The following is a 13,459-nucleotide window of genomic DNA, read 5'->3' on the forward strand; positions in this document are numbered from 1 at the left end:
CTGATGGTGTATCATTCTTGATTTATAGATTTATTGAAGTAAAAAAAAAAACCAGCAAATTGTTTGAACAAGTTGTCACCCAGGTTCTTGATGATCGCACTTCAACATGGCCATAAACTTCCTAATAATATGGCTGCTGCTACTAAGTCACTTCAGTCATGTCCGACTCTGCAACCCCGTAGACGGCAGCCCACCAGGCTCCCCTGTCCCTGGGATTCTCCAGGCAAGAACACTGGAGTGGGTTGCCATTTCCTTCTCCAATGCATGAAAGTGAAAAGTGAAAGTGAAGTCACTCAGTCGTGTCCAACTCTTAGTGACACCATGGACTGCAGCCTACCAGGTTCCTCCGTCCATGTCCATGGGGTCACTAGGAGTCGGACACGACTGAGCGACTTCATTTTCACTTTTCACTTTCATGCATTGGAGAAGGAAATGGCAACTCACTCCAGTGTTCTTGCCTGGAGAATCCCAGGGACGGGGGAGCCTGGTGGGCTGCCATCTATGGGGTCGCACAGAGTTGGACACTACTGAAGCGACTTAGCGGCAGTAGCAGGCCCTTCATATGTAATGTTTTCTGACTACCAGTTTAGTGTATTCCTCAAGATGTTGATGGGTGTTTAATTCTCTCAGTTTCTATATGTTGAAAACTAGTTCTGGTATTTAAAGAACATTTCTTGGGTATAAATCAGCCATTAAAAAGAATACATTTGAATCAGTTCTAATGAGGTGGATGAAACTGGAGCCTATTATACAGAGTGAAGTAAGCCAGAAGGAAAAACATAAATACAGTATACTAACGCATATATATGGAATTTAGAAAGATGGTAACAATAACCCGATTATACGAGACAGCAAAAAAGAGACACTGATGTATAGAACAGTCTTATGGACTCTTTGGGAGAGGGAGAGGGTGGGAAGATTTGGGAGAATGGCAATGAAACATGTAAAATATCATGTAGGAAACGAGTTGCCACTCCAGGTTCGATGCACGATGCTGGATGCTTGGGGCTGGTGCACTGGGACGGCCCAGAGGGATGGTATGGGGAGGGAGGAGGAGGAGGGTTCGGGATGGGGAACACATGTATACCTGTGGCGGATTCATTTTGATATTTGGCAAAACTAATACAATTATGTAAAGTTTAAAAATAAAATAAAATTAGAAAAAAAAAAGTATTTGGATCTCATTTGGATCACGTTTCCCATTTTATTTTTTAAAGAAACATTGTCCCATTTTTGTGCACACTAATGTTTTAAAAATAATTTTGCCACTGTAACTTTTCATTACTCTCAAATATTTGGTTTTCTTAGTTTAAGTTCTTGAGGAATTTAACTTTTGAAAGCTCATAGTTTCACTATGATATGTCTTAGAGTTTATCATTCTTGGTGATTTTCCCAAATACACATCTCTACTATGTTTACTTGGGATATTGATTTAAGTATTAACTCTGTCCCATTTTTCTCTTTTTCTTCTTAAATGATGCCAATAATTCAGGTATTATTTTGCTTTTGCCTTCTGTTTTCACTATTTTCTCAGCTGTTCCATTTTTTTCTTCTGTTTCTATGACATTTTCCATTCCACTGATTGCCTTCCATGTTCTTTAATGAAAATTTATTTGAGTATATTTTCTCTTGAATTTCTCAAGTGGCTCAGTGGTAAAGAATCCATCTGCCAATACAGGAGATACAGGTTTGATCGCTTGGTCGGGAAGATCCCCTGGAGGAGGAAATGGCAACCTGCTCCAGTATTGTTGCTGGAGAGGAACCTAGTGGGCTACAGTCCATGGGATTGCAAAGAGACAGACATGACTGAGTGACTGAGCACATGCTTTCTCTCCTAGGAACTTTCTAATTCTTTGTTCCTCTGAAAATTTTCTTCTTTTCCATTCATTTTATTTCAAATAAGTGTTGTATTTATTTATTTATTTTTGTCTATATCTTGCTAGCAAAGTCGTACCCAAAATCCTCCAAGCTGGGCCTGGGCTTCAACAGTACATGAACTGAGAACTTGCATATGTACAAGCTGGATTTAAAAAAGGCAGAGAAGCCAAAAATTAAATGGTCAACATCCACTGGATCATAGGAAGAGCAAGAGAATTCCAGAAAAAAACATTTACTTCTTCATATTCCATGCTAAAGCCTTTGTGTGGATCACAACAAACTGTGGAAAATTCTTAAAGAGACAGGAATACCAGACCACCTTACCTGTCTCTGGAGAAACCTGTTTGCAGGTCAAGAAATAATAGTTAGAATCAGACATAGAATAACTGATTGGTTCCAAATTGGGGAAGTATATCTAGGCTGTATATTGTCGCTACACATCTTTAACTTATATGCAAAGTAATACATCATGCAAAATGCTGGGTTGGATGACTCACAAGGTGGAATCAAGATTGCCAGGAGAAATATCAACAACCTCAGATATGCAAATAATACCAGCCTCATCACAGAAAGGAAGAGGAACTAAAGGGCTTCTTGATGAAAGTTTAAGACTATGGTGAAAAAGCTGGCTTAAAACTCAATATTCAAAATACTAAGATCATGGCATCCAGTCCTATCACTTCATGGCATATAGAAGGGGAAACAATGGAAATAGGGAAAGACTTTAATTTCTTGGGCTCCGAAACCACTGTGAATGTGACTGCAGCCATGAAATTTAAAGATGCTTGCTCATTGGAAGAAGAGCTATGACAAATCAAGACAGTGTATTAAAAAGCAGAGGCATTACTCTGCCAACAAAGGTCTGCATAGTCAAAGCTATGGTTTTTTCAGTAGTCATGTATGGATGTGAGAGTTGGACCATGAAAAAGGCTGAGCACCAAAGACCTGGCACCTGATCCCAACATTGTTGTTGTTGTCAGTCACCCAGTGGTGTACAGTTCTTTGTGATCCCATGGACTGGCAGCACACCATGTCTCCCTGTTCCTCATTATCTCCCAGAGTTTGCCCAGGTTCATGTTCATTGCATCAGTGATGCCGTTCACTCATCTCATCCTATGGTGCCCGCTCCTCCTTCTGCCCTCAATCTTTCCCATAATCAGAGACTTTTCCAATGATTCTGTTTGCATCAGATGACCAAAATATGGAAAATTCCATTTCAGTATCAGTCCTTCCAATGGATATTTGAGGTCAATTTCCCTTAAGATTGACTGATTTGATCTTTCTGTCCACGGGACTTTCAGGAGTCTTCTCCAGCAGATTAGAGCTGGACCTCCTTTATGGTCCAGCTCTCACAACCATATGTGACCACTGGGAAGACCATAGTCTTGACTATATGGGCCTTTGTTGGTGGATTAATGCTTCTGCTTTTCAACATTCTGTCTAGGTTGGTCATTGCTTTCTTGCCAAGAAGCAATCATCTAATTTCTCAGCTATAGTCGACATCCGCGGTGATTTTGAAACCTAAGAAGAGAAAATCTGTCACTACTTCCACATTTTACTCTTCCATTTGCCATGTAGTATTGGGGGAGGATGCCATAATCTTAATTTTTTTTTCTTTTTATTATTTAGTCTTAAGCTGGCTCTTTCACTCTCCTTCTTCACCTTCATCAAAAGGCTCTTTAGTTCCTCTTCACTTTCTGTTACTAGATTGGTATCATCCACATATGAGGTTGTTGATGATTCTCCCCCCATCTGGATTCCAGCTTGTAAATCATCCAGCCTGGCATTTCTCCTGATGTGCTCAGTGTATAGGTTAAAAAAAACAGGGTGACAGGAAACAGTACTGGCTTACTCTGTTCTTAATCTTGAATCAGTCAGTTGTTCCATTCAGAGTTCTAACTGTTGCTTCTTGACCCTCCTACAGGTTTCTCAGAAGACAGGTATGATGGTCTGGTATCGCCATTTCTTTAAGAGTTTTCCATAGTTTGTCATGATCCACAGAGTCAAAGGCTTTAGCATAATCAATGAAACAGAGAAATGTTTTTCTGAAATTCCCTTGCTTTCTCTATAATCAAGGGAATGTTGGCAATTCGATCTCTAGTTCCTCTTCCTTTTCTAAACCCAGCTTGGACATCTGGAAGTTCTTGGTGCATATGGCGCTGAAAGCTAGCATGCAAGATTTTAAGCATGCCCTTACTAGAATCGGAGATGAGTGTGATTTTGTCTGATGGTTAGCAAATTCTTTGGTACTACCCTTCTTGGAAATTGGGATGAGGAGTGACCTTTTCCAGTCCTGTGGCCACAGCAAGTCTTCCAGATTTGCTGATATAATGAGTATAAAACCTTGATGGTATCATCCTTTAGGGATTTGAATAGTTCTGCTGGAATTTCCATAAAAGGCAATGGCACCCCACTCCAGTACTCTTGCCTGGAAAATCCCATGGACAGAGAAGACTGGTGGGCTGCAGTCCATGGCGTAGCTAAGAGTCAGACATGACTGAGTGACCTCACTTTCACTTTTCACTTTCATGCATTGGAGAAGGAAATGGCAATCCACTTCAGTGTTCTTGCCCGGAGGATCCCAGGGACGTGGGAGCCTGGTGGGCTGCCATCTATGGGGTCGCACAGAGTCGGACACGACTGAAGCAACTTAGCAGCAGCAGCAGCAGCTGGAATTTCATCGCATCCACTAGCGTTATTAACAGCAGGGCTTCTTAAGGCCCATTTGACTTCAAACTGCAGAATGTCTGGCTCTGGGTAACTAACCACACCATCATAGTAATCCAGTTCAGGAAGATCTTTTTTATACATTTCTTCCATGTATTCTTTCTATCCCATCTTGATCTCTTCAGTGTCTACTAGGTCTCTACCATTTTTACCCTTAACTGTGCCCATCTTTGGGCAGAATGATCCCTTGATGTTTCCAGTTTTCCTGAAGAGATCTCTAGGCTTTCTCCTTTTGCTGCTTTCTTCTATTATTAAGCACTGTTCATTGAAGAAGGGCTTCTTGTGTTTTCTAGCTATTCTTTGGAACTCTGCATTTAATTGGATGTATCTCTCTCTTGCTTTTTGCTTCTCTTCCTTCTTCTCTTTGTCATGGCTCCTCAGATAACCACTTTGCCTTCTTGCTTTTCTTTTTCTTTGGGATGGTTTTGTTTGTACAGGAAGTGACAAACATAGTTCTTCAGCACACTGTTAACTAGATCTTGTTCTTTGAATCTATTCATTACCTCTACTGTGAATTCATATGAGGTTTGATTTAAATCATACCTAGCTGGCCTAGTATTTTTCCCAGTTTTCTTTAGTTTAAGCCTGAATTTTGCTATGAGAAGCTGATGATATAAGCCACAGTCAGCTCCAGGTCTTGTTTTTGCTGACTGCATACAGCTTTCCCATCTTCGGCTACAAAGAATGTAATCAATTTGATTTTTGACCATTTTATGATGTCCATGTGTAAAGTTGGTCCCATTAGTTCATGGCAAGTAGACAGGGAAACAATGGAAACAGTGAAAGACTTTATTATATTGGGCTCCAAAATCACTGAAAATGATGCCTGCAGCCATGAATTTAAAAGACACTTGCTCTTTGAAAGAAAAGCTATGACATTCTGGACAGTGCATTACAAAGCAGAGACATTACTTTGCTGACAAAGATCTGTATAGTCAAAGCTATGGTTTTTCCAGTAGTCCTGTATGGATGTGAGAGTTGGACCATAAAAAAGGCTGAGCACTGAAGAATTGATGATTTCAAACTGTGGTGTTGCAGAAGACTCTTGAGAGTCCCTTGGGCTGCAAGGAGATCAAACCAGTCAGTGCTAAAGCAAATTAGTCCTGAATATTCATTGGAAGCCTGATGCTGAAGTTGCAGCTCCAATAATTTGGCCACCTGATGCAAACAGCAGACTCACTGGAAAAGACACTGATGCTTCTAAAGATTTAAGGCAGGAGGAGAAGTGGACAACAAAGGATGAAATGGTTGGATGGCATCACCGACTCGATGGACATGAGTTTGAACCTACTGCAGGAGTTGATGATGGACAGGGAAGCCTGGTATGCTGCAGTCCATTGAATCACAAAGCTTTGGACATCACTGAGCTACTGAACAATATCTGTGTACTTTAAAAAACTTATCCTACAAGGTCATTTTTCACATTAAAATGTTTGTTTGAGTATATTTAACTCTATATGAAATACAGTTTACAGTTTTCCCTTGTTTCATTTTTATTTTTCCTTATTTTAACTTAGTTTCTTAGACTTTCTGCAATATTTCTTTAGGGTTTCTACTTTGGTTCATTTTATATTTATATTAATATGTTTATGTGGTTCCTAATTTGAGAATGAATTTTTTGTCATTTAAGTCCCAGTGGCTTTAGCAAGACACTTGTTTGCTTATTTTTTAGTCTGGTGTCATGGATTGTGATTTTGTTTTATATTGGAATATTCTGAATCTACCTATTCTTCTTTCTTTAATATTTAATTACCAAAGGACACTTCTTCTTTCCCTTTAAATTTTTTCTCCTTTCCAGATTTATGGAATCAGATTATCACTTTGTACTTTACATGTCCTTTTTAATTAGCTCACTTCATTATAGAACGTGTCTCTTTACACCAAATGCCTGGAATGTTTTATGATGTTTGTCCCTTTAAGGACTGCATACCTTGAACTTGTTCTGTGTAGTTTTCATAGTCTGATATGCCTTGTTATTCATATTTTTTTAAGGATTTTTTTATAGGTAGGGTTGTGTTCATCTTTCAGCACCTCACTTTCAAGATTCTTCTGTAGTGTCCCATATATATTTCTCACATTTATTCTTCTTTTGCTACTAAGTTCTGTGGCAGGGTGGGAATGGTTAGGGGAATATTAGAACTATGCACTTGTATTTTTCCCCTCTTTTTCCTAGTAATTTTTTGGTAGTTTATTTTCTGTTTGTAGATAATGCTGAAGATGTGGAATTACATAATATTTTTGCTAATGTGAGATCATTTCAGGCCATATGGAGAAATGGTTTGGAGTAGTATTTTATGCCAACACTACCTACAAAGGGAAGTTTCCTAATGAATATCTTCCACCATGTTTTTATATCAGAATTGGGAGTTATTGTTTACTGTCTTATCTTCTCTTAAAATCACTAAAATAATTAGAAGTTTAAATGTCCTTGCTTTAATGGCTTTTCCTAAAATATAAGAACTTAAACAATAGCTGGGTTTTAAAATATTTCTGTGACATGTTAATGCTTAACAGTACAAGGCTATCACTGATTCATTTTATATTAAAAACAGACCTTTTCTGAATACTATTTACTTAATATTTTCAAGGAGAAATAATCATAATAGCATTCTTTAGAAAAGTCCTCATTCACAAATGACATTTGCTTATCTTTCTTCCTCAAAAGTGACATGAATAAAGGTGCCCAAATCACAAAAATTGTAATTTAGTAGGAAAAAGTAATAAATCATTTCATAGAAACCTTAAACTGCTCATCAAGAGGATAGTGAAGAAGAGAAAAATAGTTTTCTTCAGGAGGCAGATCAGAAAGCACATTTTCAAACCAACACAATTTTAGAAGATGCTATCCCAGAGAGGGCAGATTGAGAGAAAAGGGGAAATGGTGCAAGGTTGAGGAGAGTGAAGAAGCAAAACAAACACACAGAGATGCACTATAGGCTGAATAAAATTCTTAAGGAAACAGCTGATTTATAGTTCATGATAGAAGTCTGTAATAAAGCCATTGTTTCTCAACAGTCACAAATAAGGACAAGCTATTTTTCTGTTGGATTCTTCCTCTCCCCTGCTTTTCATTGGTACTTCTATTTTTATTCCCTGGCTCCTCCAGGAGGCCTTGGAAAAGCCAGAGCTTTGGAGGTACTAATTTCACTGGACATGTGTTCAAGACCTGTTTCTCTTGCTGCTTCTGTTGCTTCTTTTTCAGATGAATGGTGTGGTTTGCTTATTAATGACACCCTTATTCTCAATCATACCAGCAGAAACAAGAACTTTATGACCTTGGAATGACATAAGCCATCACTGAGGCAACTATAGCCCAGAACCATACAAGTATCCTAAACCCAGAGAACATATGAGACTTAGCTCTTCTGGAGGAAAGCATAATTGAGCTCTGTCTATAGAGCCTAATATAAGACCTTAACATTTGCCAATTTGTATATGTTGACCTAAGAATAATTTAATGAAAATGCCATATATAATATTCCTCTTTTAATAATCTCTTTCTATGGACTCTACAATGTTTAATTGATTCTGTTTTTCAGTTAAGATATAAAATGCAATTCTTTCTTAATCAGGAATGGAAAAATGCAATGAAACAATAATTGCATTTTCTTTCATTACAATATGCTAGTTAGAAAAACACAGATAACCAAATATTGCTATTTTGCTTTTATAGACCAAGATCAAGGATTGTTAAAATCTTTTATTACAATTAAAAAAATATTGATTATTTTATTTCAATGTGTAAAGAAAGAAGAATTTTATTTTCACTTTAATGATAATTTCCCTTTGAAAGCCAGAATGAGATACTGAGCAGATTGTTATTTCCCTTTATAGAGTCATTGAGCAATTTTACTTAGTGTCTTCTTCAATAGGAAACACATTAACTCAATGCACATGATAACTTTGGCACTGTTTTGTTTCCTCTTTTATTTTCATTTTCATCTTTAAACGTGGGGTAAATTGACCTTTCCCCCTGCATAATATAGTGTTATTGAGTTAAAATTGAACACAGGGGTTATTAAATGAATTCTATAATCATCCATTTTTTGATCCTGGATAATTCTACTCATGCAGTACTCTAGATATTATGGAAATTAAAAATATCCTTTCCACAAGCCCTCAATATAGAAACCAAAATTTGTTCTAGCCTTAAGTGGCACTGATTAATGAATAAGAAACATATGAGATGACATAGTTTGTTTAAAAGATGAAGAAAGCAGGAGGAACTTTGTAGCTTGTTTTATATAATAGACACAATAGGAAAACTTTTAGAGTGAATATAAATTTTAAAGTAAAAAATAGCAGTATAAAGCTCAGCACAAAAGATCAATAAGCTTAGAAAAAAATGAATCTCAGGAGATTTTTGAAAGATAGAAAAATGGGATAAAATCTAATATCAAGTAGTTCAAAAAATCTGAATGGATAATGTGTAATGAAAATAATGATTGGAACTACCATTCTGTATATATACTTTATAGAAAAGCAGACAGAGTTGTAAATAATCATATGCTGAGTGAATTTTCATGGATAAATAAAATGAATGATCTCTAATTTTCTGAGTCCCTTATTCATCCTATTAGTAGAGGTGGAGAAAGAAATATAAAAAATGGTTAGGATCTGTACCAACAGTTTAGAGATATAATCAACTTGCTTTTAGTGATGTCCTACCAGTTTTAGATTTCCTTCATATAAGCTATAACAACTAAATTATAAGAGAGTCTTTTCTTTGCTGCTAAATTTAGTTTGTTTCTGAAGTTTATGTAAGTTAATTCTAGCAAAATTAGTTTTATAAGACTTGAACAGAAATCTTTTAGTTCTGATGGCCTGAAGTTTCTTCTCATTATCTTGATGTGTGGTATTAGAACCTAATGTTCACTAATTACTGCATACCTTGTAGAGTTCTCAGCAACAAACTTTCTGTTTTAGATAACTGTTCTCTGTATTTTTCCTTTCCTAATATTTAGGATAACTGTGATTAAGATATGAAAGTACACTTCATATTTAAATTTCTGAATTGAATGAGTTGAATAATTCTCATTAATAATTTATTAATAGTGAATATAGCTACATCTTTTCACCATTAACAGAATATTTTATAAGTGCAATTCTCACCTCTTTATAAACATCAAAGCTTTTCCTCTTCTACCAAAATAAATGGTAAGAAAAACCCCTCCAACAACTCTTTGACTCTTGACATTTCTGAACTTTTATTCAAGTTTCCTCAACATTTGGGCTGTGGTTTAAAATCCATTAATTTTAGAAAGAAAAGAGTTCTCTATGGAAAGCGTTCTTTCAATCAATGTCGCTTCACTTTTTAACCAGAAATATTGCTACCTTTGACATTTTTCAAGAATGTTCTTAAAGCACTATTAAAAAGCCTCTAGATTACATACTGGAGAAGGCAATGGCAACCCACTCCAGTACTCTTGCCTGAAAATCCCATGGACGGAGGAGCCTGGTAGGCTGCAGTTCATGGGGTCACGAAGAGTCGGACACTTACTGAGTGACTTCACTTTCACTTTTCACTTTCATACCTTGGAGAAGGAAATGGCAACCCACTCCAACGTTCTTTCCTGGAGAATTCCAGGGACAGCGGAGCCTGGTGGGCTGCCGTCTATGGGGTCACACAGAGTCGGACATGACTGAAGTGACTTAGCAGTAGCAGATTACATACAGATAGAGAAGTGTTTGTGCATATGCCTCCAAGCCCACTGCTCTTAACATCGCCAAAGTTTCTCAATGCAAGGAGCACAGAAATATGAAAACATTAAAAAGTAATGCCTACAAGCAGCAATTGAACCTAAAGAAAGGTAATGTTTACTAAAAATAAATCTTATATGCCTGCTAGACATAATGCAGGCAAGAGAAGTTGTGAACTTTAATCAAATTAAATAATAACTTTATTATTTAAAAGGCAAAATGATAGGACACTGAAAGATGAACTCCCAGGTCAGTAGATGCCCAATATGCTACTGGAGATCAGTGAAGAAATAATTCCAGAAAGGATGAAGGGATGGATCCAAAGCAAAAACAAAACCCAGTTGTGGATGTGACTGGTGATAGAAGCAAGGTCTGATGTTGTAAAGAGCAATATTGCATAGGAACCTGAAATGTTAGGTCCATGAATCAAGGCAAATTGGAAGTGGTCAAACAGGAGAAGGCAAGAGTGAACATTGACATTCTATGAATCAGCAAACTAAAATGGATTGGAATGGGTGAATTTAACTCAGATGACCATTATATCTACTAATATGGGCATGCATTCCTTAGAAGAAATGGAGTAGCTATCATAGTCAACAAATGAGTCTGAAACGCAGTACTTGGATGCAATCTCAAATATGACAGAATGATCTCTGTTCATTTTCAAGGCAAATCATTCAATATCATGGTAATCCAAGTCTATGCCCCAACCAGTAATGCTGAAGAAGCTGAAGTTAAAGGGTTCTATAAAGACCTACAAGACCTTTTAGAACTAAAAGCCCCAAAAGATGTCTTTTTCATTACAGGGGACTGGAATGCAAAAATAGGAAGTAAAGAAACACCTGGAGTAACAGGCAAAATTGGATTTGGAATACAGAATGAAACAGGGCAAAAGCTAATACAGTTTTGCCAAGAAAACACACTGGTCATAGAGAACAGCCTCTCCAACAACAAAAGAGAAGACTTGACACATGGACATCATCAGATGGTCAACACCAAAATCAGATTGATTATATTCTTTGCAGTCAAAGATGGAGAAACTCTATACAATCAGAAAAAAAAAAAAAGACTGGGAGCTGACTGTGGCTCAGATCATGAACTCCTTATTGCTAAATTCAGACTTACATTGAAGAAAGTGGGGAAAACCACTAGACCATTCAGGTATGACCTAAATCAAATCCCTTATGATTACACAGTGGAAGTGAAATAGGTTTAAGGGACTAGATCTGATAGACAGAGTGCCTGATGAACTATGGACAGAGGTTCGTGACATTGTACAGGGGACAGGGATGAAGACCATCCCCATGGAAAAGAAATGCAAAAAAGCAAAGTAGCTGTCTGAGGAGGCCTTAGAAAAAGCTGTGAAAAGAAGAGAAGTGAAAAGAAAAGGAGAAAAGGAAAGATATAAGCATCTTAATGCAGAGATCCAAAGAATAGCAAGGAGAAATAAGAAAGCCTTCCTTAGTGATCAATGCAAAGAAATAGAGGAAAACAATAGAATGGGAAAGACTAGGGATCTCTTCAAGAAAATCAGAGATACCAAGGGAACATTTCATGCAAAGATGGGCTCAATAAAGGACAAAAATTGTATAGACCTAACAAAAGCAGAAGATATTAAGAAGAGGTGGCAAGAATACACAGAAGAACTATACAATAAAGATCTTCATGACCCAGATAATCATGATGGTGTGATCACTCACCTAGAGCCAGACATCCTGGAATGTGAAGTCAAATAGGGCTTAGGAAGCATCACTATGAACAAAGCTAGTGGAGGTGATGGAATTCCAGTTGAGCTAATTCAAATCCTAAAAGACGGTGCTGTGAAAGTGCTGCACTCAATATGTCAGCAAATTTGGAAAGCTCAGCAGTGGCCACAGGACTGGAAAAGGTCAGTTTTCATCCCAATCCCAAGAAAAGCAATGCCTTCGAATGCTCAAACTACTGCACAATTGCACTAATCTCACACGCTAGTAAAGTAATGCTCAAAATTCTCCAAGCCAGGCTTCAGCAATACATGAGCCATGAACTTCCAACATTCAAGCTGGTTTTAGAAAAGGTAGAGAAATCAGAGATCAAATTGTTAACATCCCCTGGATCATCTAAAAGGCAAGAAAGTTCCAGAAAAAACATCTACTTCTGCTATATTGACTATGCCAAAGCCTTTCACTGCATGGATCACAATAAACTGTGGAAAATTCTGAAAGAGATGGAAACACCAGACCACCTGACCTGTCTCTTGAGAAACCTATATGCAGGTCAGGAAGCAACAGTTAGAACTGGACATGGAACAACAGACTTGTTCCAAATAGGAAAAGGAGAATGTCAAGGCTGTATATTGTCGCCCTGCTCATTTAACTTATATGCAGAGTACATCATGAGAAACGCTGGGCTGGTGGAAGCACAAGCTGGAATCAAGATTGTCGGGAGAATTATCAATAATCTCAGGTATGCAGATGACACCACCCTTATGGCAGAAAGTGAAGAAGAACTAAAAAGCCACTTGATGAAAGTGAAAGAAGAAAGTGAAAATTTGGCTTATAGCTCAACATTCAGAAAAGTAAGATCATGGCATCTGGTCGCATCACTTCATGGGAAATAGATGGGGAAACAATGGAAACAGTGGCTGACTTTATATTTTGGGGCTTCAAAATCACTGCAGATGGTGATTTCAGCCATGAAATTAAAAGACGCTTACTCCTTGGAAGTTAAATTATGACCAACCTAGACAGCATATTAAAAAGCAGAGACATTATTTTGCCAACAATGGTCCATCTATTCAAGGCTATGGTTTTTCCAGCAGTCATGTATGGATGTGAGAGTTGGACTGTTAAGAAAGCTGAGTGCCGAAGAATTGATGTTTTTGAACTGTGGTGTTGGAGTACACTCTTTAGAGTCCCTTGGACTGCAAGGTGATCTAACCAGCCCATCCTAAAGGAGATCAGTCCTGAATGTTCATTGGAAGGACTGATGTTGAAGCTGAAACTCCAATACTTTGGCCACCTGATGTGAACCGCTGACTCATTTGGAAAGACCCTGATGTTGGGAAAGATTGAGAACAGGAGGAGAAGGGGATGACAGAGGATGAGATGGTTGGATGGCATCACCGACTCAATGGACATGGGTTTGGGTGAACTCCGGGAGTTGGTGAGGCCTG

The sequence above is a fragment of the Bos mutus genome, chromosome 11, assembly GCF_027580195.1.
Source record: "Bos mutus isolate GX-2022 chromosome 11, NWIPB_WYAK_1.1, whole genome shotgun sequence".
Lineage (NCBI taxonomy): Eukaryota > Metazoa > Chordata > Mammalia > Artiodactyla > Bovidae > Bos > Bos mutus.